This window comes from Phoca vitulina, unplaced genomic scaffold (assembly GCF_004348235.1).
Source record: "Phoca vitulina isolate PV1807 unplaced genomic scaffold, GSC_HSeal_1.0 scaffold7, whole genome shotgun sequence".
Classification (NCBI taxonomy): Eukaryota; Metazoa; Chordata; class Mammalia; order Carnivora; family Phocidae; genus Phoca; species Phoca vitulina.
Window position 1 is genome coordinate 42,748,352 of NW_022589710.1, and position 26,635 is coordinate 42,774,986.

The 26,635-nt window shown below is 42.0% G+C and overlaps 1 protein-coding gene across 12 annotated transcripts in view; it reads left to right on the top strand.

Moving 5' to 3' along the window:
- Nucleotides 1-4,921: 4,921 nt before the first annotated feature.
- Nucleotides 4,922-26,635, top strand: part of RGS6 (regulator of G protein signaling 6) — a 546,094-nt gene continuing 524,380 nt past the window's right edge. For 5 of the 12 annotated variants that reach the window (XM_032405485.1, XM_032405495.1, XM_032405496.1 and 2 more), the window contains exon 1: nucleotides 5,291-5,822. The gene's annotated coding sequence lies outside the window, so the exon portion shown is untranslated. The other 7 variants (XM_032405486.1, XM_032405488.1, XM_032405492.1 and 4 more) reach the window with 7 other exon arrangements.

Below are 26,635 nucleotides of genomic sequence, written 5' to 3' on the forward strand. Positions count from 1 at the left end.
TAATGATATATTCATGAGAATTAGTGAGCATTTTTAGGGACATATATTGAGACTCTGTAAATATCTTGTTCCTCATCAAACTTTTACTCACAAATTTTAGCATCCATTGATGATTCTGGCTTGAATCAATTATAATGATGGTTGTAAAATGGTGATTTTCTAATTCTTTCTTTCTTCATCTATTAGTTGTATTCTACTAGTAGAGCTTTCCTTTCTCCTTTTTTTTCTTTCTACCAGCATGGACTCATTGATTTCTATTTTACTCAAAGGTTACAACTTATTGACCTATTGCTGTCATTATTTATTTTGATGCTTAAATTGTCCTAGATTTGGCCAGTGGAGACCCCTTCAGGCTCCTATATTCTTTTGACATATCTCCATAATTCTTTAAGTACCTTCTTATTTTCTTGCACAAATTATTCCAGTTTCACCCACTCCATCATGGAGCCATAGGTCCTTTTGGTAGAGAATGGTATTTAAAAATCAAAGTCAGAGTGTTAGGTGTGTTCATAGCTACTGGGGTACTGTTGGATTTAGACCCTCTCGGTGGACAGAACTAGGAAACATATCAACATATATACACATGTATACCTACACTTATATTTTTCTATATTTTTATCTGTGTAAATTAAAAATCATTTCATACCATCTCCTCTAATTTCAAGCCACATCACTGGGTTTACTCTAATCTTCCTTCTTTTTATACCTGTAATTCCCTTCTCCAACAGTGAGAAAACTGCCTACCTATATCCTTAATATATTTATTTGTTTGCTCAATTCCTGGTATGTAACCCATCTGCTAGACATGGTGGCAAAAAGTATGGCCTGTCTCTATGAAGTTAGCTATTTTTATCATTTTATATATATATATAAAAATTATATTTATAATATAAATGTGTGTTTTTATTAAAATTATATATAAATTATATACATTATAAAATATATAGTATATATGTCTGCATATGTTATATATATATGTATATATGTAATTAAATATTTCATATGAAATTGAATATAATGAAATAAAATATTTTCCATATGTATATAAGAAATTATATATCACATATTAGAAAGCCCATATAATACATAAAATATATCAATATAAATAAATATATATAAGATATCTGATTTTGTGTATATGTTTTCCCCCTAGATTTACTGAGATATTACTGATATATAACATGAAGTTCAAGGTGTAGTATGTGATTATTTGATACATGTATATATTGCAAAGTGATTACCACAATAAGGTTAGTTAACACTTCCATCCCCTCACATAATTACCACTTTCTGTGTGCATAACAATTAAAACTTATTCTGTTAACAACTTTCAAGTATAATACAGTATTGTTAATTATGGTCACCATGCTGTACATTAGATCCCTAGATCTAATAACTAGGTTTATACTCTTTGATCAACTAATTAGATCTAATAACTAGGTTTATGCCCTTTGATCAACATCTTCTCATTTCTCCCATCCCCTGGTAACTACCATTCTACTCTGTATTTTTGTGAGTTCAACTTTTTTAGATTCCACACTGAGTTCATACAGTATGTGTCTTTCTCTGATTTATCTCACTTAGCATAGTGCCCTCAAGGTCCATCCATATTGTTGCAAGTAGTAGGATTTCCTTCTTTTTTGTATGGCTAATAATGGCTATTTCTGTGAAAAATGCCATTGGAATTTTGATAATAATAAATGTATGTGTGTGTGTGTGTATGCATGCACATGTGATCCATTCACGTGTCCATGGACACTCAGGTTGTTTCCATGTCTTGGTTATTGTAGATAATGCTGCAATGAACATGGGGATGCATATATCTTTGAGTTAGTATTTTCACTTTTTTTGGATATATATCCAGAAGTGGAATTGCTGGATCATGTGGTAGTTCTATTTTTAATTTTTTGAGGAAACTCCATACTGTTTTCCATAGTGGCTATACCAATTTACATTCCCATCAACGGTGCTCAAGGGTTCCCTTTTCTCTACTTCCTCGCAAATACTTGTCATTTGTCTTTTTGAAAATACCATTCTAACAGGTGTGAAGTGATATCTCATTGTGGTTTTAATTTGCATTTCCTTAAAATTAGTGATTAGTGATGTTGAACATATTTTCATGTACCTGTTGGCCATCTGTATGTCTTCTTTGGAAAAATGTCTATTCGAGTCCTTTGCCCCCTTTTCAACTGTTTTCTATTGAGTTATATGAGTTCTTATACATTTTGGATATTAACTCGTCATCAGCGAGATGGTTTGAAAATATTTCCTCCCCATTCCATAAATTGCCTTTTCATTTTGCTGTTTCCTTTGCCATGCAGAAGCTATTTAGTTTGATGTAGTCCCACTTGTTTATTTTTACTTTTGTTACTTGTGTTTTTGGAGTCATATCCAAAAAATTATTGCCAAGACCAATGGGAAAGAGATTTTCCTCTGTTTTTTGCTAGTAGTTTTACCATTTTGGGTCTTACATTTAAGTCTTTAATCCATTTGGAGTTAATTTTTGTGAGTTGTATAAGATAGGGGTCCATTTTCATTCTTTTGCACGTGACTATCCAGCTTTCCTAATATACATTATTGAAGAGATTATCCTTTCCCCACCAAATATTCTTGGCTCCCTTGTCAAATATTCATTGACTGTATATGAGTGGGCTTATTTCTGGGCTCTGCATTGGCCTACTTGTCTGTTTTTTATGCTAATACCTTGCTGTTTTGATTATTATAGCTTTGTGAAATCAGGTTGCATGATGCCTTTAGCTTTACTCTTCTTGCTCTTTACTGTTTTGACTATTTGGGGTCTTTTATGATACCATATACATTTTAGGATTCTTTTCTTCTGTGAAAAATGCCATTGGAATTTTGACAGAAATTATGTTGAATCTGTAAATGGCTTTGGATAGTATAAATATTTTTACAATATTAATTCCTGGGATAGCTTTCCATTTATTTGTGTCTTCTTCAACTTCTTTCATCAATGCGTTGCAACTGTCAGTGTGTGAATCTTTCACCTCCTTGGTTTATCCCAAAGCATTTTATTATTATTATTATTTTTTAAAGATTTTATTTATTTATTTGACAGAGAGAGAGAGAGAGACAGCAAGAGAGGGAACACAAGCAGGGGGAGGGGAGAGGGAGAAGCAGGCTTCCCGCAGAGCAGGGAGCCCGATGCGGGGCTTGATCCCAGCCCACTGGGATCATGACCTGAGCCGAAGGCAGACGCTTAACGACTGAGCCACCCAGGTGCCCCGCATTTTATTATTTTTGATACTACTGTATCAAGGGAAATACACAGTAAGGCCTTTCTTCAGATGCACCTGGAGCTCACTGCTCATACTTCCACATGGTTGTTCCCTCATGCCTGACCCTCAAGAAGCTGCTGGTCTCAAAAATGCAGAGCTCCCCAAGGAGGAAGAGCCCCAATCACCACCCATCTCTCAGTAAGCAGCCTATTCTCCAAGTGTTACAAACAGCTGCAGCCAGCTCCACAAAGATGCTTAAGCCAAATGCTAAACCTGGGGAAGGAAAAATTTTATATTTCAATTTTAATAAATGAAATAACTGGGACATCAATTGAAATTATATTTTATTCACTAGGTTAAGTGTGGTTTCCTTAGGTTGCAGGTTTTCTTCCAGGTTTTGGTGGCACCACTTTCGTGACTTAGCCCAAGGTAATATATATATCTGCTCTGCTTGTGTTACTGTCCCCATTAGGCAGAAGGGTCTGAGGGCAGGAACTTATTTCATCGATTTCTAGTGCTTAGCGGAGGGTCTAACACATGGCAGGTGCTAATTGTTTATTGGATTAAAGAATAATGTATCCATTAATCAGTATAGATGGTGGGAAAGGAGCTGTATGTTGGGAAGGAGACTTTAAATTTCAACCTCTGGACCCACGTGGATGAAGATAGCCCAGGTCATCCATCCTTAGAAACCTTTCAAGTTTTTGTTTTCCTGGTAACACAATACAATTCAAGAATAAATCTTGAATTTTTTCTTGATATTGGTTACATTGATATTGCACACCAATCCCATGGTTACCATCCAGCACCAACAATCTTGTTCTGTTTTCACCTGCACCTTCCTGAGTTTTTAACTAAACATCCAATTTCAAAGATCCCACGTTAAAGGATGTCTTCAGTTCAAATTACCCTTTCTCGACATGTATCATATGACCTCACTGATATGAGGAATTCTTAATCTCAGGAAACAAACTGAGGGTTGCTGGAGTGGGGGGTGGGGTGGGAGGGATGGGGTGACTGGGTGATGGACACTGGGGAGGGTATGTGCTCTGGTAAGCGCTGTGAATTGTGCAAGACTGTTGAATCTCAGATCTGTACCTCTGAAACAAATAATGCAATATATGTTAAGAAAGAAAAAAAGAAGAAGAATGTAGCAGGAGGGGAAGAATGAAGGGGGGGAAATCGGAGGGGGAGAAGAACCATGAGAGACGATGGACTCTGAAAAACAAACTGAGGGTTCTAGAGGGGAGGGGGGTGGGAGGATGGGTTAGCCTGGTGATGGGTATTGAGGAGGGCACGTTCTGCATGGAGCACTGGGTGTTATGCACAAACAATGAATCATGGAACACTATATCTAAAACTAATGATGTAATGTATGGGGATTAACATAACAATAAAAAAATTAAAAAAAAACAAATTACCCTTTCTCATTTTCTGTCTTCAACTTTTTTCTTTTTTCCCCAAGAATATTTGCAGAGTTAATTTTTCTTAAAAATTCTTTTGTGGTGTTCCAGATGCGAATGATCATAAAACATTCCAAATACAGCATGTTGTGTAAATGTTGAATCGATCGATAAAAATGACGAGTTTAGTAACAATATCCCTGACGATCGCGGAGGTCTGTTTTAATTTAGAGGGCGCCACCACACGTCAGCGATTCAAAGCTACCGGGCAAACCACTCCGGACCTGGAATCCCTTAGACAACCCTGACGCCACTGAAGTTTCCAGACGCGGCCAGCTCTCGGGACTGACAAAAGGAGACTCGGCATCGCTGAGCCAGTCTGCCCGTTTTCTCCGCGGCAGCTAAAGTGCCAGGAATTTCTAGGCTTTCCCTTCCCGGAGCAAATCACAATCACAGTCGGCACCATTCGCGGCGCTGGGAGCAGGTGAGCGGGGCGGCGGCACCCGGGAGACGCGCTCAGGTGCCTCGGCCCCTCCCGGCCTCCGCCCCGGCCCCGCCCCGGCCCCGCCCCGGCCCCGCCCCGCGCCGTGAGGCTCGGGGCCCAGGTGCCGGCGCCCAGGTGCGCGCGGCGCGGGGTTGCAGCTCTGCTCGACACCCGACAGTGGGCGCCGCTGTGGCGGTTCGCGAGCGGCGGAGCTGAGCGGCTTCGCGAGTTGGGGCAGCTCCTGAGCCCGGCCCTGCTCGCGGCGAGAGCTCCGCCCGGCTCCGGCTCCGGCTTCGGCTTCCCCCAGCTGCGGGAACCGGCGGGCGCCGAGGGGGCGGACCGACCTCCGCGGAGCCCGGAGGCCTGGGGCGGGCGAGGCGGGCGAGGGGCGAGCGTCGGAGACCCCGAGCGCCCCGCGCCCAGGCACCATGCGACCCGCCGCGCCTCCTCGCCGGCCCCGGGCTTCGCTCTCCGTTCGCTGAGCCCCGCGCTCGCCACCGCAGCAAGTCGCAAAGACGAGGCGGGTCGCTGGAGAGCAGCGGGGAGACCGCCTTGGACGTGCCCTCCGCCCCACAGAGGCTGCGGGTCCCTCGTTCCCTGGGCTTCTCTAGCTTTACCATGAACCTGGCGCAAGCTTGGCTTTAGGAGAAATTCAGAAGCCGGAGGGGGAGTCAGTGCAATTCTTTGGTTGCTAAGGTAATTGTAGTTGTGACAAAAACGGGCAAGAAACAAATGGGGGAAAAGATGTTTTTAAAACGGTAGCCCCGCTCCCCAATTCATATGTGTTGATTTCATTTCATCTCCTGGGTGTGGATGCTGTCCATTTCAGATGCGTGACAGGTGTCGGGGTGTATGTGTGTGTGTGTGTGCAGTTTGGGACTGTAGAGGCACGAGCTTACATAAGTGGTTAGGCAAGCTGGCGTGCGGACTTGTGTGGGATGGGTGCAGGTCTGCATATAAATCATGTTTCTGGGTTTCTGGGTGTGAAGCGCTCACTGACTGGGTCCGGCGAGCAGAGGGTACGTGCTCTTAGGTACTTCCAGTCTTCCGATTTTGTGATCGCAGGTGGGGCACCTTTACCCCAGAAGCAGACGCTCATTAACTTTTTCTCTGAAGAAGCTCGCCCTTTTGCAGTTTGGAGGCAAGGAAAGCGAGTGGTGAGGTGTGGAGGGCAGGGTGGGTGGGAGATCTCTTCTTTGGGAACTGCTGCAGGAAAGCGAACGGTTAAGATATTCACTCTCAGAGGGCGACAACTAAACTGGCTGCGAGAAGAGACCGTGTTTACCGTCACCGTCAGGCTGTAAACGTGGCCGGGTGAGACAGAAAAAAGTGACCCAGAAAATTTAATTTTGTTCAGAATGAAAGCTGCTGTTTTATTTTATTTTTTCTTAAATTTGGTGGAGTAGGAACGTTATTTGTTGATGAGAGGAGTGGTATTTCTGTGTTACAAATTGAAGATATTTTGGGGCTCGTTGGCTTGGGATTGTTCCCTCAGCATTTATCAATGGTTAGAAGCTGGATCTGCAGGTAGTTTCTAATCAATACCTTTCACCAGCCCCAAAGTAAAACCGCAAAAATAGGCAGTATTAGGCAAAACCCAACATTGGACCCTTTTCTCACCAGAGGGGATGAGAGATGGAAGAATAAGGACCAGGCTTCTACATGTCTTGTAGGAGTTACAGACTGAGCCACAAGTTTGTGTGTTCTGTCAAAAAGTGTTTGAAAGGGGACCGTTTTGTAGGTTTAGCTTCATTATGTTCACAGCAAGGCTTCTATAGATCAATTTTCATAGGCAGATGGGTAATTACATGGAATGGGAACTGGGGGTTGGAGAAACTTTCTGTGAGTTGTACATTCTTTGTATTATTTATTATTATTAATTTATTAATTTTGCAATGGGTGAGACTGCTCTGTGAAAGAAAGTAAGCAGAGGACTGAGGGAAATTTGAGGCTCTTTGGAGATGTACCTCTGTAAGTGAAAGTTTGCATGCAAAACAGCCAAACCCAAGACAGTAAGTTCTTTCTGAGTTCTCTAATAGTACTGTCAAGGCAAATTGTTGCATAAGTCTGGTGATCTTAGATACTACGAATGTTGGGGTATAATATATACCCCCCCCATAACTCATTCTTTCCTGAAAGCGTCTGTAAATTCTAGAAACATCAGCTGTTGTGAGGTATTTTGGTAAAACAGGTAGCCACTAGAATTTCCTTTTCCATAGTCATCACCTTGGTTAACTTTACTTCCCTGCCTCATTTAAGAGACTTGAATCAATACTCACTGCATTTATTTTGCTCAGAGTTTCAGTAAAACAATGCTAGTTTTTCTTCAAGCGATGAATTTGTCTTATAAAGTGAAACATTACAGCAGTGCTTTTGTGGCAGAAAAATCTCTTTAAATGAGATGGTCCTTATTTATTTATCTATTTACTTATGACTCGTTGAATAAAGTAGCCAATATAGATATTTCTTAAATGGGCAAACATTTCTTGAGAAAGAAAAACATTTTTTAAAGGGTATTGAGGACAATGAAATTTGCCAGTAATTTTGGATGTCTTTTTGTCCACAGGGCCAGAATTTTATGTGAAAGTAGGATCATTCTGTTTCTTATTTCTCTAATATTCTCCCATGCATTTTATCCCCTGAACTCCTAAGACTTTGCCAGGAACTGCTGAACATTCTGTTTTGTGCCAGGGGTTAAACATCAGGGCGGTATGAGTAAGGAGCTATGTGTCATATCAACGTTTTTCAAAAGGGATGCTCTCAGAGATTTCAATAAATGTTTCCTTTAGCTTCACAGTTAGCTTATCTTAATTCATAGTGCTTTGAACCTAGGAAACATTTAACCTCTTCATTTTTAGTGCCAGCTGGAAGGAATATATTTACTGAGTTTCATCTTCATTGTAACATATGGCATGATATAAATAATTACTACACATACAGTATCCTGCTGTATGGAGAGAAATGGAATTATAAAATAAACCTTCATGTTGAGTGATTTGGAGGTAACATTTCAAAAAACAGTTTTACTTTTTTTCTTGATTACCAAAGTAATATATAACTATTGGGAAAAACTCAGAAAAAAAAAAAAAAAAAAAGATCATTTGTAATTCTCCCATGGAAGGTGAACCACAGTTGACATTTCTACATACCGTATATTTTTCCAGATTTTATTCTGATCATGTTATTCATTGCATTTTTATACTTCTCTCCCCCAGCCTTCCAAATTTTCATATCTTGTAAATGGAACTTGGACGTGTTAAAGGTTTGGGAAATTACTGCTAGTTTAGTGAATGGTTTTGATAGATCAGATTTAAATTTTTGTTAGTGGTCCTTATTTTCAAAGAGAGTAGTTTCTCTGTTTTTCTGTTTTCTTTGAAAAAGGAAGGTTTTCACTTTTTGGGTTGGAAATACTTAGGGCTCCCCATAAGATTTAGGGATTAAAGCATTAGAAAAGAAAAAGGTTATTGGCTGTGTGTAGGGTTGGGTGTGTGTCTCTGGGGTGGGGGGATACCTGAGTTATGGTTTTAATTTCTCCACCTTATGTGGACTTTGGCCTCTGGGCCTCTGTTTCCTCAAAAGATAAATGAAACTTTGAGATTTAGTTAATAAACTAACATATTTGTTGTTTTGACATTTGATGACGATGCTAGTTGTTTGAAGTAGACTTTTTCAAACACAGATGGCTGGGGGTCAACCCCAGAGTTTCTGAGGTAATTGGGTCTGGAGTGGGGCCTGAGAATTTACATTTCTAACAAGTCCCTAGATGATGCTGACTCTGACGGTCTGGGGCCAACACCCAGAACTAGATGATGAGCTCCTTGGGGGAAGAATCCCTTTTTCACTTTTCTTGGCATCCATCTGCCTAGTGCCCAGCAGCGCACCTGCCAGTAGGACCTCAGTAAGCATCGATTGAATCAATATTAGTTTTATCCATGGGGAAAAACTTTCTTAAGTAGTCAAGATAAAAAAGATAATCATTCAGAATTTGGAACCATTAAGTCTATAGTAAGAGTAATATTCAGTCATGAAACCCAGTTCTTCAAACTGCAAGGAAAACAAAAGTGCTTACAAGTAGGCAGTTAAGATGAACGCTAAACCTAATGAGTTGTCTTAAATAACAGCTCAGAGTACCTGCTTGAAATGTTACAAACTGCAAAACTTATGAATGCTTCACTGTTGCCTTCCTGAGACCTATAAGAGGCAATTCATTTTCTATCACATGTACATTTCCAAAAGGGTGTGTGTGTGTGTGTGTGTGTGTGTAAATTCACTATTAATTATCCCAACTACCAAAGTAGAAGTCAGGGAAGCAATGGCCTAGACTCCTCCCCACAACCCCATCCAAAAGGTAGAACAATGCTCATTAGAACATCATAAAATGGGGACCTAAGACTTGTAGAAAACATTAACCTGCATAAGTTCACAAACTGATCAGTGGCTGCACCAGAAATCAGACCCAGGCCTGATTTCTGCCTGACGCCCAAGGGTGTTCTTCATTACTTCCCTCTGTGGACACTGAGTGAATGCATTTGGTGGCCAGGAGATTCCAGCTGGCTGAAATACCCCAGTTACAGCCTTTGATCATCCTTGCATGGCTACTTTGTGACTAGAAAATTAATCCTTCTACCTAGGTGTTAGAAACATAGGGTGCAGACAACCCCCATTTTTATGGTTGAGACTTAAAAAACATGTAAATATTTGAGTAGAAACAAAGTCGATGTTCACATAACCAGGCTATCCAAATGAATTGTGGAGACCCGCTGTCTTGGCTTTTGTCAATACTTAGTAAAATCATAAAAGGAAAAAGCCACCTTTAAGTTTTTGCATGGTACAGTTCTCTTATTCCCTAGTGTCTGCTCTACCCAGGAAGCTATTTTCTGGCCTGGAGGGATGCACACCTCAAGCAAAGCCCTCTCCAATGAGCGCTGCATTTACCTGCATGAACAGGAGCCAGCGGTGGCCGCCCTCGGAAGGACCCAAGGCACCTGTACTGCGCTCCCTGACACCTGGACAGCCTTGAGCCCAGACAGAGACAAGACATGGGTGGCTCTTAAAGTAACACAACGGGCAATCAAAAACCCTTTGGTTGTGTTCCTGAACCTCAATTTCCTCATCTGTAAAATAGGAACAACAAAATGCCCCTGGAGTATGAGTGGCTGGGAGGAAAAGAGAAAAAAGGAAAAGCGTAGCGTGCTGCATGGAGGAGGCACGGTGACGCCAGGAGGTGGACCCTGTCCCACCAATTGCCTATTTTGTAATAATTTTGATTATGAGTTGTTGATCTGCAGCCCTGGGAGTTTCCGGGTGTAATCTGAAGCCCAGCTGGGTACGGGAGGGCAAGGAGACCCAGGAAACAGGTCACTCCAGATTGGTAGGTGCAGGTTTAATTGGCAAGGAAATTTACATATGAGTTTTGTCTGAGCCGCTGCAAGCTAAATAGCTCTCCATACTGTATTGCCTGCCAGAATCTTTAGGTTTTCATAGCGGCCTTAATGGGGTTCAGGTATATATTCAGTCCAGAGGGAGCTCAACAACCCTTTATTCTCCCAGGGCTGTGTCCTTCCAGATGGCTCCCACTGTGGGAACGGTGGGCAGAGCGGACATTCCAAAGACAGGAGAGGGGGTGAGGAGCCTCTGAGTGCCCAGGACGAGCTCCTGGGTCACCCAGTGGTCATGTCCTCTCGATGACCTCTTCCAAAGTGAGTCTGTTGGGAAGTAAGTATTTTGGGGTAATGGTTCCCCCTTCTGTTCCTCAGGACTTGCTTATATCAGCCTAGCATTTGAGGCACTCCCAAATCCCTTGGAGAATCCTGCTCCATCATTCTAAGAGTGGATTTGAGAAGGCTCGTGGAAAACAAGTGGGCCAGACATTAGGTGGAGAGGGTGGAATGGGAAAGATCTGCCTTTGCAGCAGCCAAGGATGTGTCTGTTTCCTTGAGCCTAAAGGCCATTAATCCCCAGCAGGAAGAGATGTGAAAATGAGGGACTGCCGCTGCCTGGCTGTGTCTTATGTCAGATTGTGAGCACACTCGAAGCAGGGCTGTGTGGTATTTTTCCTCTCTGCCCTTGGTGACTCTTACAGTGTATGGCACGGTAGGAGTTTGGTGAACGCTTGCAGAGTTATCGACTTGTAGCATGGCAGCTCTGGGTGGGTGAATGTGGGAAGGAGGATGAATGAGTATGAGATGGGTAGAGATGCATGGACGGGTCTGGGTGCAGGTGCATGGGCTGGGCAGGTGTGGATGCAAGGTGCAAAAGGTTATTACCCCCATTCTTTTTTTTTTTTTTTTAAGGTCTTTATTTTTTTGACAGAGAGAGCACAAGTAGGCAGAGCGGCAGGCAGAGGGAGAGGGAGAAGCAGGCTCTCTGCTGAGCAGGGAGCCTGACGCAGGGCTTGATCCCAGGACCCCGGGATCATGACCTGAGCCGAAGGCCCCCGCTTAACCAACTGAGCCACCCAGGCGCCCTTATTACCCCCATTCTTATTGTTTACTTGATTTTGCCTGGCTAGATCACCTTGGATTGATGATATACTGAGGCCCTCATCCTGGTTTGTAATTATACACTAATATTTGTCTCTCCCACTGGCTGTGGTCTGGTTTTTTTTTTAACCATGATTTTATCCTGCACCCAGTACAAGGCCACACACATAGTCAATGCTTGAGGAAGCACTTGTTGCTTTCCTAAATAAAAAGTTGCCAGGCCTACAAAGCTATAGATCTGTATTAAAGCAGTGGACTGATAATACTCAGCACTTGTAAAGCTTTTTGTAGATCACAGCCTCTCAACAAGAATTAGGTGTTATTACTCCCATTTTACGGATGAGAAGACTGAGGCTGAAGAAGAGGTTCAGCCACGTGCCCTATGTCAGATAGTTATTGAGTAGAGAGAAACTGAGAGATTTATTTATTTATTTTTAAATATTTTATTTATTTCACAGAGAGAGAGAGAGAGAGACAGAGCACAAGCACGGGGAGTGGAGAGGCAGAAAGAGAAGCAGGCTCCCTGCTGAGCAAGGAGGTGGGGCTCCATCCCAGGACCCTGAGATCATGACCTGAGCTGAAGGCAGACACTCAACCGACTGAGCCACCGAGGCACCCTGAGAAACTGAGAGATTTAAACTCATATCTCATCTGACCACAAAGTCCTGAGTCTCTCTGAGATAACTCAAAGCAGGAGATAGACACCCTACCCTTGAGATCACATCAGTTATCTTGGAGAGATATTAGAAATAGATAGAAAACTAACAATGAAGGATGTTAAATGGCAGTTTAGGAAAAAATGCATGGGATTTCATAAGTCAGATTAGGTAGCAAATAGATAACATAGACAGTATGCTGTTCAGTGCAGAGAAACAACGTTATATAATCAGACCTGGTAGAGACAGGCTTTGAGAAATAGGTGGAAATTTCATAGGTGAAGAGAAGGATAACAGCAAGCTTTGCAGGTGGAGGTGTTGATAATTGGTGAGTAAAGCAATTACTGTTTGCTTTCAGAGTTAAGAACCCATTTTTCTGAAAACCTGGGGCCCTCTGACCCATTTTTGATAGAAACATGGGTACCAGACAACACTTGCCTTTTTTTTCTAAAAGCAAAAGAAGCCACCATGTGTGATGAGGAATGGTGTGTGGCACTGAACCCCAGGGCTGGGAAGTAATTAGGGACAGGTGAGGACTGTGTTAAAAGCAAAGGGTATGTGCAGCTCAGAAAGCCCTGTTGCTGCCATTCATTTTTAATCATTAGCGACTAATTTCAATTAGAAAAATATATAGATGGGGCGCCTGGGTGGCTCAGTTGGTTGAGCGACTGCCTTCGGCTCAGGTCGTGATCCTGGAGTCCCGGGATCGAGTCCCGCATCGGGCTCCCTGCTCAGCAGGGAGTCTGCTTCTCCCTCTGACCCTCCCCCCTCTCATGTGCTCTCTGTCATTCTCTCTCTCTCAAATAAATAAATAAAATCTTTAAAAAAAAAAAAAAAAAATCAACAACATCTTGTTTAAAAGAACAAAAAAAATAAAGAAAAATATATAGATGTACATTGCCCAATCCAAGCTGAACACTTGTTTGAGCTGGCTTTGTTTTTCATGTTTGTGACCTCTCTAAAAGAAAGACAACAACTTGAAAAAATGTCCAGTGTATTTTTCCCTTAAGCTGCTCTGTAAGTGCTACTGTGTTCAGATTCCAAACCAAGCAGGAAGATGCCATTATATCATTTTGCTGACCATACATCCTAAAACAAAGACTGATTCAGCAGCTGGTCAAAATAGAAAGGATGCATTCACAAAGAATAAATTTATTGATTGTATTTTAGATTTTTTTTTTAGGGGAAGGCACTTTACCTTTTAGAATGGCAGGTAGTTTAGGGGCTTGGCTGCTGGCTTCTGCCGAAACCCCGGGGTCTGTGACATTGGGCAAAGTAGCTCGACACTATTGATCCGCATTCTCCCCAAATGCAGAATAGGTCTGAGAAATTGTAACTCCCCCGAGGGCATTACTGAAAGAGAGATTGTTCCTGGAAATCTCTGGTTTAGGCAGCTCTTAGTTGGGGTGGCGGATGGGGTTCTTACCCCAGGGCACAGTTTGTCTAAGGTCTCTGCTGTTCTTCCCTACTTTTTGCCTGGCTTGTCCTCATCAGCAGTAGGTCCCATTACTGAACACACTTTTCTAGATGATGATTAATCAGGTATAGCTTCTGTTTTCGAGAAGTTTAAAATTCTGTGGGGGAGAGAAAAGAGAAACAGAATGTGGTAAGACAGGCACATATAAATGGGATGGGGGAGGGATTACTGGGAGATTTCATTGAAGACCCTGGGTGGATGAATTGGACATTTGATAACCAATGGTTTTGGGGCCTGCAGAGATGGGGGCAGGGGACCGAGTTGGCAAGGGTACGCTTGAGGCATTTCAGTATAAGTAAAAGGACAGAGGTGACAAAGTGTTCAAAGAATAGCCCCCTCTTGAGAATCAGGTCCTTAAAAACCTTTCAGGCAGGAGAAGTCCATGTTGGTGAGCTGAAAATTTAAGGGGAAACAGGAACAGGGGAAATCTAGGTAGTAAGAAAAACTGTCTAATAAATATTTATGTTTATCAAAAGTGAAAAGAGAAAACAAAGGAGATTGTGGGTGACGTTTTCCTCACCTTCTGTTGGTAACAGAGGGTATGTGCCACCGTGAATTTCTAGTTCTTGCTGTATCCCGGGAGATCACTCCTCTGGTGAAATGCTCCTGAGTGCTTTTGCTTTATTAGACTCAGTGCACGATTCCCATGCAAATAAATGGGTATTTCCCTGCACGGTGTCAGGCTGTCTGTCCACTCAGTGCCGTTTAGACTTTCTGACTGAGAGCTTGACTGCTGACTCCCGGATCTTCCTGTGGCTCAAGGGTAAAGTGGATGAATCTGGGATAAACCTTACTTAACTTCCTTGGCAGAACTGATTAGGAAGTTCTCAGATGTCTTACCCCAATGCGTAGGGTATTTAGCTTCGTGCCAAAGCATATGTTGTCGATTCCAGGTTTTCATTTCTTTGGCTTCCTGTAGCTTTCAAAAGCTTCTCTGCAAAAACCGCTTCCCCTGCCTGCCATCTGCCTTACAACCTCCCTCCCCCACTTTCCAAAATCTGTGTCTAAGCCCCAGTTTCTTGTATTTTCTAATTATCTGTAACAGGAATGACCTGTTGGCTCTCAAATGTGTATTTGGAAGTAGATTGGCTTAAGCTGAACTTTGCTTATTGGGAATTCTTGGTGGGGGTTAAGTTTCCTGGGGCTGAGATTAGATATGTTGTTGGTCATAGGAAGGTGGACAGTGATTGACAAGACTAGAAATTCAAATTGGGTCCAGTCTATTAGGGACTTGAATGCCACATAAATACATAGTGGTGGGGGTGATAATGGATATTCAGGGTTTTCTGGCATAGAGAAAAAAAAAAAACAAACCTGAAAGAACTGAATTAAAGCAAAATTTAAACCAGCTCAAGAAAAAGAATTTATGTGACTCATACATTTGGGAATTCAGGCATGGCTGGATCCAGCGTTCTTAACTTGATACCTCATTGTCTTTACTTCCTCCTACGGTGATACTAGAGAAAAAGAAGATGATCACTAATATCCCTCTCCTCATATCGTTTTCACACTGTCTCTCACACGGAAGGGGTCTTCTTTCTTCCAGTGTCCTTATTTCAGTCTCGGGGAAGGACCCTGATTTGTCCTGATTGTCTAACTTGATCCAATCAGCATGTCCAGTGATACAGCCTACTCTGGCCAAGATAGTTCCTGGGCCCATCCTTCCCTATCAGAAGCAGCAAATTTGAGAGCAAAAAAATATATGGGGCAATGAGAAACAGTAACTGCCTCAATCTTCTAACCTGGCTGAAGGACTTTGGGTTTCATTTGCTGGACAGTAGAATGAATGCAGAGTATTTCAGCCACTGTTTGAGAATCCTGAGATACGTTATATGAGTTAGAAAATGTCATTATCCAAAATAAAGCTTTTGGATAATGTGAAACATTCCCTCAATTGTGTGTTTCTAATCTCGCTTCACTTCTATACCAGTTTTCTCATTCAATGATTACTGCTTCGGATCTATAGCTACTGCACAGATGCTATACGATATGTGTATATGGTGGTGACAGACAGGACCTCTGGCCCCTCCTCCAGCCCTCCAACCCTGCAGGTCTCTCACGTTTTGCATTGCTATGCCTGAGATGGTTCAGGTGCCCCCTTGAGAACAAGAGATGCGGTAGCCTTCTCCCAGAATATTTGCACTATTCTTTTTTTTTTTTTTAAAGATTTTATTTATTTATTTGAGAGAGAGAGAATGAGAGAGAGAGAGCATGAGAGTGGGGAGGGTCAGAGGGAGAAGCAGACTCCCTGCCGAGCAGGGAGCCCGATGCGGGACTCGATCCAGGGACTCCAGGATCATGACCTGAACTGAAGGCAGTCGCTTAACCAACTGAGCCACCCAGGCGCCCTGCACTATTCTTTTTTAAACATACAATTTTAGAGGACAAGACATTCACAGAAAGGTACATAAATCATTGCTCAATAAATTTTCAAACAGTAAACACATCCATATCATCACTCCCAGATCAAGAGATAGAATATTACGATTCCCTTGGAAACCACCTCATGCACCCTCCCAGTAACTACACCCTCTCCTTCCCCAGTGGTAACTACTAACCTGATTTCTAATACCATGGTGTTCAACTTTATTGGAAATATTCCAAATATATATGGAATTATAGTATATGTATATACACCCCTTTTGTGGCTTCTTCACGCACAACGTTGTTTGAGAGTCCTCCACGTTGTGACATGGAGCACTAGTTTGTTTTTGTTGCTATATAGCAATCCACTTTTTAAACAATTTGCAGATTGTTTATTCATCTGCTGTTGATGGGCATTTGGGACATTTCCGGTTTAGGGCTGCTATGAATAATGCGGCTCTAAACTGTTCCATATGTATTTTTTGGTGCACATGTGAATGCATTTCTGTCTGGGATACACCTAAGACTGGATTGCTGGGACATAGGGTACATATGTCCAACTTTAGTAAGTTCTTACAAAGAGTTTTCCTAAGTGGTTGTACCAGTTTATATTCCTGCCAGCAGTTTATGAGTGTTTCAGTATCTCTACATACTTGTCAACACTTGGGATTGTCAGACTTTTTAATTTTGGACATTACAGTGGGTGTGTAGTGGTGTCTCATCGTGGTTTCAATTTGCTCTGGTGACTAATGGTGTTGTGTCTTTCTAATATTTTTTGGGTCACTTTTATTTAATCTTTTGTAGTCTCTGTTCAAGTTTATTGCCTATTTTAAAATTGAGGTTTTTTTTTTCTTACTGATTTGTAGGAGTTTTTTTTTTTAAACAAATCTGAATACAAATATTTTCCCCAGTTATACGTATTTAAAATATCTTTTACTATTCTGTGGCTTGCCATTTGACTTTCTTTGATGAATAAGAGATCTTGTTTTAAGTGTAATCCAGCTGGTTAACCTCTTCCTTTATGGTTATTGTTTCCTGTGACTGCTGAAGAAATGTTTGCCTACCCTAAGATCATAAAGTCATTTTCCCATTTTGATTTGTAGAAGCCCTATTGTTTTGCCTTTTATCTGTAGGTAGGTAAAAGATCCACCTGAGGTTGATTTTTTACCTAGACATAAAAAAGAGATCCGTATTTATTTTGTTTTCCGTATGTATATCCAGTTAACCTCCTACACTACTTACTGAAAAGTCTCTTCCACAGCTCTGTAATGTCACTTTCATTATAAGTCAGGTGATCATTTATATGTAGCTCTCTGCTTTCTAGCTCCTTCTATTGTTCTATTTGGCATTCTTATTCTGATACCACACTGTCTTAATATAGCTTAATAATAAGTCCATATCTGGTAGTGTGTGTCCAGTTTTGTTCTTATTTAAGAATAGCTTGGTTATTTTTAGACATTTGCATTACTGTATAAATTTTAAAGTCCTCTTTTGATGGGATTTTGATTAGGACAGCATTAAATCTCTAGCCCAATTTAGGAGTAAACTAATGTCTTTAAAATGTTGACTCTTTCAATTCATTAATATGGTGTGTCCCTTCATTTATTTAAATCTTTATTCTCTGTTAGTGTTTTGTATCTCTCTATGTGGTAAAGGTTTGGCACATCTTTCTTCAGATATATTCCTAGTATTTGAAGTCAGTCGATGCTATTATCAATGATAGCATTTTTGAATGTATTTTCTGGTTGTTATTCTGTGGGTATACAGAAATACAGTTGATTTTTATTTATTGACATTGAATCCAGTGACTTTCCTGAATTCACTTATTTCAAATAGTTCTGTGTAGTTTATTATGGAATTTCCACGTACACAATCAAATTGCCTTCTTACTTTGCAATCTTCCTTTGCTTCCTTTCCTTTTATTTCTTTTTCTTGCCTGTTGTGCTGGCTTAGACCTCTACTATAGCAGAGAATCGAAGTGGTCATAGCAGGTAGCCTTGTCTCATTCCTAATCTCAGTGGGAAAGTTTTCAAAGTGTGACTATTAAATATTATGATTGCAATGTTTCATAAATACCCTTTATCTGGTTAAGCCAGTTCCTTTATGTTCAAAATTGGCTAAGAGTATTTTCCTGAATAGATGCTGAATTTGACTAGATGTGTACCGAATAGTTGCATGGAATGCCTGGTCCACCTCTGCACTTCCCTTTTTTTGTGGGGGGGGCAGAGGGGTCTTGGTCTTACATTCCTCATTGCCTTGGGAGCTCTCCTTTTTCAAATGTTATCTGGCTTTTCTAGTTCTTGAAGGTTGTTCTGTAATAAGGTAGATCCTCCTTGTAGGAGGGGTACACGCTAATCGTACTGTTTTTGTCGTCCATCAAATACAAATAAAAGTGTAAGAAACCCTCAGAAACCTATTCATTTGTTATTTCTTTGACCTCTATTGCTTCTCTGCTTGATGAGCTTCCTGAATAGATCTGTTTGTTTGTTTGTTTGTTTGTTAAATCTTGCTATCTCCAGAACAGGAAAAGTGTATTACTGCTGCTCCAAATGTAGCCATAGTATGGAGTCATAGAAGAGAAACACCTGATATTTAAATGCCTAGTTTTAGGGTAAAAAGATACTGACTTTACCTGTTCTAAAAAAAAAAAAAAAAAAAAAAAAGAAGAAGAAGAAGAAAGAAAACAACAAAATCTCAAGGAATATAACTGACATTCTTTAAAAAAAAAAAGCCAATAGGAGTGCCTTTCTTCTTGGGTCCCCTGGGAACACGCCCTCCTCTTTATTTCTTAGTCATCCCCTTCTTGTGTATAAAAATTGGCAAAGCTTCTCTGTCACTCCTACTTCTTCCCTGGCAGTGATACAATCTTTGTCATGTGAAATCAGAGAATAACAAGAGTTGCTTCTGCAGTCCCTACAGTCAGGAGTATTAGACGCTACGATCTTAGATCTCATACTAATAAAATGTAAGTCCTCCCACGTGGGAGGAAAGACATTTGGAACCCGAAGACCTACATTTTCATGCTGGCCCCAATACTAACCAGCAAGATGACGTTAGAATATAATTTGAGCTCTCAGACTTTGGGTTCATCCTCTGAAAAATTAAATCGTTGGGCTTGTTTCAGGGAACAGGAGATTTTTTATGAAAAGGATCAAATAGTAAATACTTTGAGCTCTGTGGGCCATATGGTCTTTCTTGCAGCTCCTCAACTCTGCTGTTGTAGTGCAAAAGCAGCAGAGACGATAAGTAAACACAAGTGTTTATTTATAAAACTTTATTTATGGACACAGGAATTTGCTTTTTGTACAATTTTCATGGGTCATAAAGTATTCTTCTTTTAACTTTTTGCAGCCTTCTAAAAATGTAAAAGCCAGTCTTAGCCCACAGACCATATAAAAACAGGCAGCAGACTAGATTTGTCCCCTCGGCCTCAGTTTGCCAACCTTTGAACTAGTTGGTTGCAAAGGGCTATTCCAGAGCTCTGTGTTAGGCCTTGATATGCTGATCTTTTTTTTTTTTAAGATTTTTTATTTATTTTGAGAGAGAGAGGTGGGAGGAGGGGCAGAGGGAGAGAGAAACTTAAGCAGATTCCTTGCTGAGCGCAGAGCCCAATGCGGGGCTTGATCTCACCACCCTGAGATCATGACCTGAGCCGAAATCAAGAGCCAGACATTCAACCGACTGCACCACCCAGGCGCCCCTGATATGCTGATCTTAAGAAAAAAATTTTTTTTTTCTATCCCATGAACATTGTTCAAGAGAGTCTATTCCTTTCTCCTAAGTCAATTAAGAATAAAAAAATAAAAGATTTTATTTTCCTTTTATCTCTTCCCTGACGCTTTCTCTTTATTTTTGTAGACCCAAGTTTCTGACCTGTATCATTTCCTCTGCCTGAAGAACTGCTAGCATTTCCTGAAGGGCAAATCTGCTAGTGATAAACTTACTCATTATTTATTTGTCTGAGAAAGTTTATCTTATCCTTCATTTTGAAGAAGAATCTCATTAGATGCAGAATTCTAATTTGGTGTTTTTTCTTTCAATATTTTAGCTATTTCACTTCACTCCCTTGCTCTTGTGTGGTCTCTGATCAGAAGGCATATGTCATTGTTATGCTTGTTTCTTGTAAGGTAAGGGTTTTGCCCTGTGGTGTCTTTCAAGATCTCTCTGTCTTTGAATTTCTACAGTTTAAATATGTTATGCCTAGGTGTTGTATTTTTAAAAAGTTATAGTGATTGGTGTTATTTGATCTTTCTAGATTTGTGGTTTGGTGTATATCATTAACTTTGGAATGTTCTCAGTTATTATTCCTTCTGATATTTCTCCTTTCTCTTTCTTCACCTGGTATTCCAATTACACCTATGTTATACCTTTGGATATTGTGCCATAGTTCTTGGATATTCTGTCTCCATTCTTAAAAATTTCTTTTTCTCTTTTTTTCAGTTTGAGAAGTTTCTATTCAGGCTCACTGATTCTTTCCTTGACCATTTTGAGTCTACCATGAGCCCTTGGAAGGCATTCTTCGTTTGTTACAGTGTTTTTGACTTTTAGCATTTATGTTTTTGAGGGTTTTTTTTTTTTTTAAAGTTTCTATCCCTCTGCTTTCATTACTATCTACTTTTTCTTTTAGAGCCTGTAACATATTTAATCATAGTTATTTAAAATTTCTTGTCTGATAATTTCAACATCTCTGTCTTGAATCTGGTTCTGAGGATTGCTTGTCCTTTCTGACTGTGTTTTTTCTTGCCTTATATATGCCTTGTAATTTTTTGTCAAAAGCCAAACACGGTATATCCAGTAATGGGATTTAAGGTAACTAGGCCCTTAGCGTGAGGCTTTATTTACCTTGGCCAAGAGTTGAACTGTGTTTAATGTTTGCTATAGCTGTGGGTGCTAGAAACTTCAAATTCTCCTCGTGTTCTTGTTTGCGTCTCTTCTCCTGACTTTAGGTTTCCCTAAGAAGTCCTCAGAGAGTTTGCGTCTTGCGGATGTTTGAGCTGTAATCCACTGTTATCATACTGGAGCCCCGTTAGTGTGGTGGTAGGAGATAAGTGAGAAGGAATGTTCTGTCGTCTTCCAGTTAAGAGCAAGAGTGGAGTGACTTCCCTTTAGTAAATACAGCAACACTTCTTCTATTGCAAGAGGAGGGAAGTCAAAGAACATGGTGTAGGTGAGGGTGCCTCAAGATGAGAGACTTGCCTTCTGCTGATTTCCATTTCTTCAGTGAATTTTGAAGTGAGCCTCTCAACTGAGACTGTGTGTGAAGCTTGAACAAAAAGAAGATATGAGAAAGCCGACTCAGACAGGGAGACAGCAAACTTGGTGGGAAAACATCTTAGATTTGCAGTTAGGCAGTGTTGACTAACTTAAAGTTTGTGCTCATGCATGTAAAATGCAGCCGGGTCAGTCTGGTTGTGTGATTTCTTCCTCACGCCCACCACAAAGAGTGCACCTGCTTGGGTGTGCGCTTGGATATTGAGATATTATATGGATATTGTGTGGTGGATGTTCTGGTTCCATTGGTGTCAGAGTTTTGTCTGGAAATCTGCCACAGAAAGGGCATATCGAGGCCATTGAGGATATTTGCAAGGGTATGACTGAGTGGTTAAGACGATGGGCCCAGTAAGAGAAGGACATGAAGGCAGAGTGAGGAGGAGTAGTAATGGAGGGTAAACAACTTGTGAGTTCCATGGATTGAAATGTCTAAAGAAGTTTGAAAAATGTGTGCAGTGAATGTAGAGTAAGTGGACTGGAAAGAACTGGTAAGTGAACTGGGGTTTGAGGTGGTACGGTCACCACTGATGATGGGGTTCAGCATGTGGCCATGTGAGACAGTGACTGAGGAAGGGGGGTGAAGGAAAAGGGTTCAGGTGGGGAAATAAAAGGATGGAGGAACCAGCCTCGAGCTAGGTCTTTGACTCTGATGTTCAAGTCATTGAGATTGATGAAGGAGTGAGGGATAGAGAAGAAAACCTCAGAACTGGAAGTGGGAGTACTCAGGAAATGAAAAGCCTTCATGGGAGGGAGGCAGGAAACAGTAGTGAGCATGGGTAGAAAGTGGCATAGCTAGATGGTCTGAGTGTCACAAGAGCAGGGATTTGTGTAGGAAGACGGGAGAGAAATTGTTTGAAGCACCAATGGGGAAGCAAGAGGATGCTTATCTTACTTTCTGGTTTGAGATATGTGGGGTGAGAATAGCTGGGCTCTAGGGTGAGGGGAGTGTTTTTTGGGGAAGCCAGGTTTCCATGAAGGTCCCTGAAGGTCAAAGTTCAGAGGGAAGGTGGAAGACCATAGCGGCCATACTGTTTATAGAAGAAGAGTTCGAAAGCCAGGAAGAGTGGATGGGGAGGTGGCAGGGTCTGGGAGTATCCAGAGCTGTGTGGGGTCAAGAGAGAGGATGCCTGGGTGGACCTGAACTCTGAGTGGTAATTGCGGTAATAAGACTGTGAACCACATCACATGGTCAAGCACATCCCGTTATGTGAAAAAGTTTCTGCTTCTCCCAGTTTAATTTTTTTAGGACTTTTGTTTAATATGAAGAATGCAAAAATATCTTTCTAAGCAGCTTTTAACAAAAATTAGTTTGGTTAGTCTGTAAGGCAGCTGTGGCAACTTAAAGAGGATTGTATTTATGTCTATGTCTTAAGGACAGGTTGGTATGGGGAAGTTAGCTTCACCAATACACTAGGAAGTGGAAGTCAGGAACCACACATCTGTTGAGGACCTACTATGTGCCAGTTGTACTACGTACCAGAGGTACCTACTGCTAAGAACTTTATATGTAATATAGAGGTGCTAACTACTTTATATTTAAGCATATACTTAAATTTTGTAAATATACAAAATTTTGTTTTGAATACTTTATATACGTGAGGTCACTGGAGACCAAGACTGACAAGTTGGAAAGTATGTGGGCATTGGAGTCAGTCCTGGGTTTGGATTTTAGTTTCCTGGTTGACAAGCTACTTTACTTTTGGCAAGTTGCCTATGTTCTTGGGCCTCAGTTTTCTCATCTGTAGAGTGGGAATAGTAATAGTCACCTGTTGGAGTTGCTATGACACCTTCCCTGGGCAATTCTGAGAAGTAGACAAGGCTGAGAACTCCTGATACCGGTGATTGGTATTTGTTCCATTTTATAGATGAGGAAACCAAGGCTCAGAGAGGCTAAGTAAGTATAGGGCCACCGTAGGCCTACCAGATCGGAATTTCTGGAGCATGGGACCCGGGGACGTGTATCTTTAGAGTCAAGCCCAGGTGATTCTGCGGCTGCTAGCCCGTTTCAGGTCCTTGGACCAGCTTTTGGGAACCACCGAATGCTAACTGATGTCCTGAAATGATCAAGTGACTATATCCCAGTAGAATCCTGGGTGCCTTGGCATGGCCAACAAAATTGGCCCCTAGGACTTGAGCTCTAGCACCTTGCTTTAAGATCGTTGGTGTGGGACATGAAGCTGACTCTCGCTGTGTCACTGAGCATCTGGACTTTGAGTTGGTCTATATATGTCACGTTGGCAGACCTGTTAAACAGAAAGAGATATTTGTTCTTCAGAGATGTTGTTCTTTCTTCTTCCCCCTGGAGGTTCCTGCCCACTCAGTCAGATTAGAGCTATATAAACAAGCTTGTACTACTGAGCTAGCACACATCTTGTAAATCTTTTTTCCTGAAGTGCTTAACATTGCTGATGTCAGAAAAAAAAAATCCACTTTTTTGTTGTTGTTGTTGTTTGTTTTAAGGTTTTATTTATTTATTTGACAGAGAGAGACACGGCGAGAAAGGGAACACAAGCAGGGGGAGTGGGAGAAAGAGAAGCAGGCTTCCTGCGGAGCGGAGAGCCCGATGTGGGGCTCGATCCTAGGACCCTGGGATCATGACCTAAGCCGAAGGCAGACGCTTAACAACTGAGCCACCCAGGCGCCCCTCCACTGGGTTTTAATGGGCTGAGGCAAACAATGTGAAGTTGATACAATATGGAGGAGAGGAAATAACAGAGATTCTTATTTGGCAGCACAAATATTCAGACTATGTTACAGTCAGGCTTTGATTACCTCTCCGGCAAGATATCTCCCTGAATAGGGTTTTGAGAGCTAGACACCAAGAGGGGCAGGCATGATGTTGAAGGCTTTTAGCTGCATGTGATGGTGATCTTAGTGGTATTGGAGTGTCACTGCAGTGGTCTGACTCTTAGCTGTGAGTCACGATCACCGGAGAAGCTTGTTAAACAGCTGATGGCTTCATCTCTGAATCCCTGAGGTGGGGGAAGCGTTTCTCCAACGATCTTGATGCTGGTGGCCTGGGATTTCATGAAACCAGACCGCTGGTCAGTTGCTGCATTCATTCTGCACTAGGGAATTTGCATGCCTTGTTTTATTTCCTCTTCAAAAACAGCTCTGCAAAGATGAGGGTTCTCATCTTCCAGGTGAAGAGCTGGAAGTTGGGGGGAGTATGGGGGAGGTAGTCAGTTGTCAGAGGCTACCCAGCAGGCTTGGTGTAGCCAGAGCCGAGGTGCTATTTCCGACCTGACTTCAAAGCCCCTTTCTTTTGCACACTGAGGTCCTTCTACCTGCTGGGCCCAGCACTGTTATCTGCTGGACCCTAGGCTTGGCTTGCTCCGGAGGGGCCGGCATTACAAAGGAAACAGCTGGTATTTGTTGTAACTGCAAGCTACACACACAACATGGAGTAAATTGCAGTCCTGATTTGCAGAAGATTTACTAATCAGAGTTTGAGTCAGAGACGCTCAATTGTTCTGTTATTCACAGGGTCTCTCCTCACTATACTTTCCATCCTCCCACATATTCCTTCTTATCTACATGGCTCATGGATGGAGTGCCTGGGTGGCTCAGTCAGTTAAGTGTCCAACTCTTGATTCCGGCTCAGGTTATGATCTCAGGGTTGTGAGATCGAGCCCCATGTCAGCTCCGTGCTGGGCGTGCAGCCTGCTTAAGATTCTCTCTCTCCCTCTCCCTCTGCCCCTACCCCCCACTTGGGCCAGTGCGCTCTCTCTCTCTCTCTCAAATAAGTAAATAAATAGCTCGTGGATTCCTGAGTTCAGGGCTGACCCATACCAATAAACCCTGTGGAAAAGTGTGATTTCGTACATAGGTCTTTGTCAATAAAGAGCCGCCTTGGTGGGGCAGTTTTCATGGCTTGTTATCCCGATGAATGTTCCAGAAGGAGTACACTGCATCTTGGTAGAATCTTATCAGTTTCTTCATTCATTCAAAAATATTTGACTATCTACTATGTGTCATGCCCTGTTCTAGGTGCTGGGTATAGAGGGGTGAACCCCACCAACAGAGACTCCACCCAAGCAGAACTGCCTTTAGTAGAGATCCCTGATAAATGAGTAAACAGAGAGGTGCGAAGCCCTGTTATTTCTAACCCCACATTTGACTGTTCCACTTAATCTTCTTGAGATCAGATTGTCTTCATGGTTTTTTTCTCTTGGGTGCCTACTGCTGCTGGGGTTTCAAAGGGCCATGCCTGTGTTGTCCCCTAGGCTGGAATGGCCTCTGCTGCCTCCCCCAGACTCCTATTCATCCTTCTCCTCTGATCTCCATTGCCAGGTTCTGCCCTGTGCCAGCATAACTAAACACCCACACGTTGCGATGTCCTGCTTCTGTGGACATGCCTGAACCCCCTCCTGGACTCGGAACACTTTAATGAGAGCATCTGTGTCTGATTTATCTTTATGTCTCCAGGGCCTAGCATGCAGCCTTTTGCGCAGATGCTCAGTGCGTTTGCTCGAGGAAATGTTGAGTCCCACCGCACCTGGTGGTAGGTGATGGTATTACAGAAATCACTTCAAGGGGAGGGATGCTGAGTCTGGGAGGGGATGCTTTGTTCCAACAGTTCTGTGATTCTCTGACAAGTTCAGCATGAGCCCTGCCATGACCAGAGAACACGGGCTAGGATATGGGCAGTGTTGAGTGAAGAGAGGTGGTATGGAACATTCTGATGAGCGTTTGAGGGAAAGTTAGAAATGTGAAGTTCTGAGGTTCTAGGACCGAGCGGGAAGGAATAGTGAAGATGCAGGCTTTTACAGCTGTTGTCCACCTGCGGTCCAGAGAGGCTGTGGCTTGACCTGGTTCTGACACTTAATTGCAAATCAGGTGGGGGAACCAGGCCACTCAGTTCAGAAGGCTTTCCACTATGCGGGGACTCTGGTGACAGCTAAAGAAGCAAAGGCACAGAGAGGTGAAGTAACTTGCCCCAGATCACACTGCTTGTAAGTGGGGGAGCGTAAATTCAGATGTGGATCTGTCTGATGACAGATGCCAGCTGGTAACCCCTGAGCTACCTGTCTCTTCTTGGGGACTTAAAAACTCAAGCTCTTAACACGTTTTCAGTTCTCCCCTTTGTTAGCTGTAAGACATGATGTGTTTTCTTTCTGTTGAAGTCTAGTTGTGTGCTTTCAGGAAAACATTCACATTCTTCAGATATTAAGATAAAAGGCCCTGAATTATTTCCTGTGTGCATATACACGCACTACATATAAATAACATGAAGAAGTTTTTGGGTTTTCGCTACCA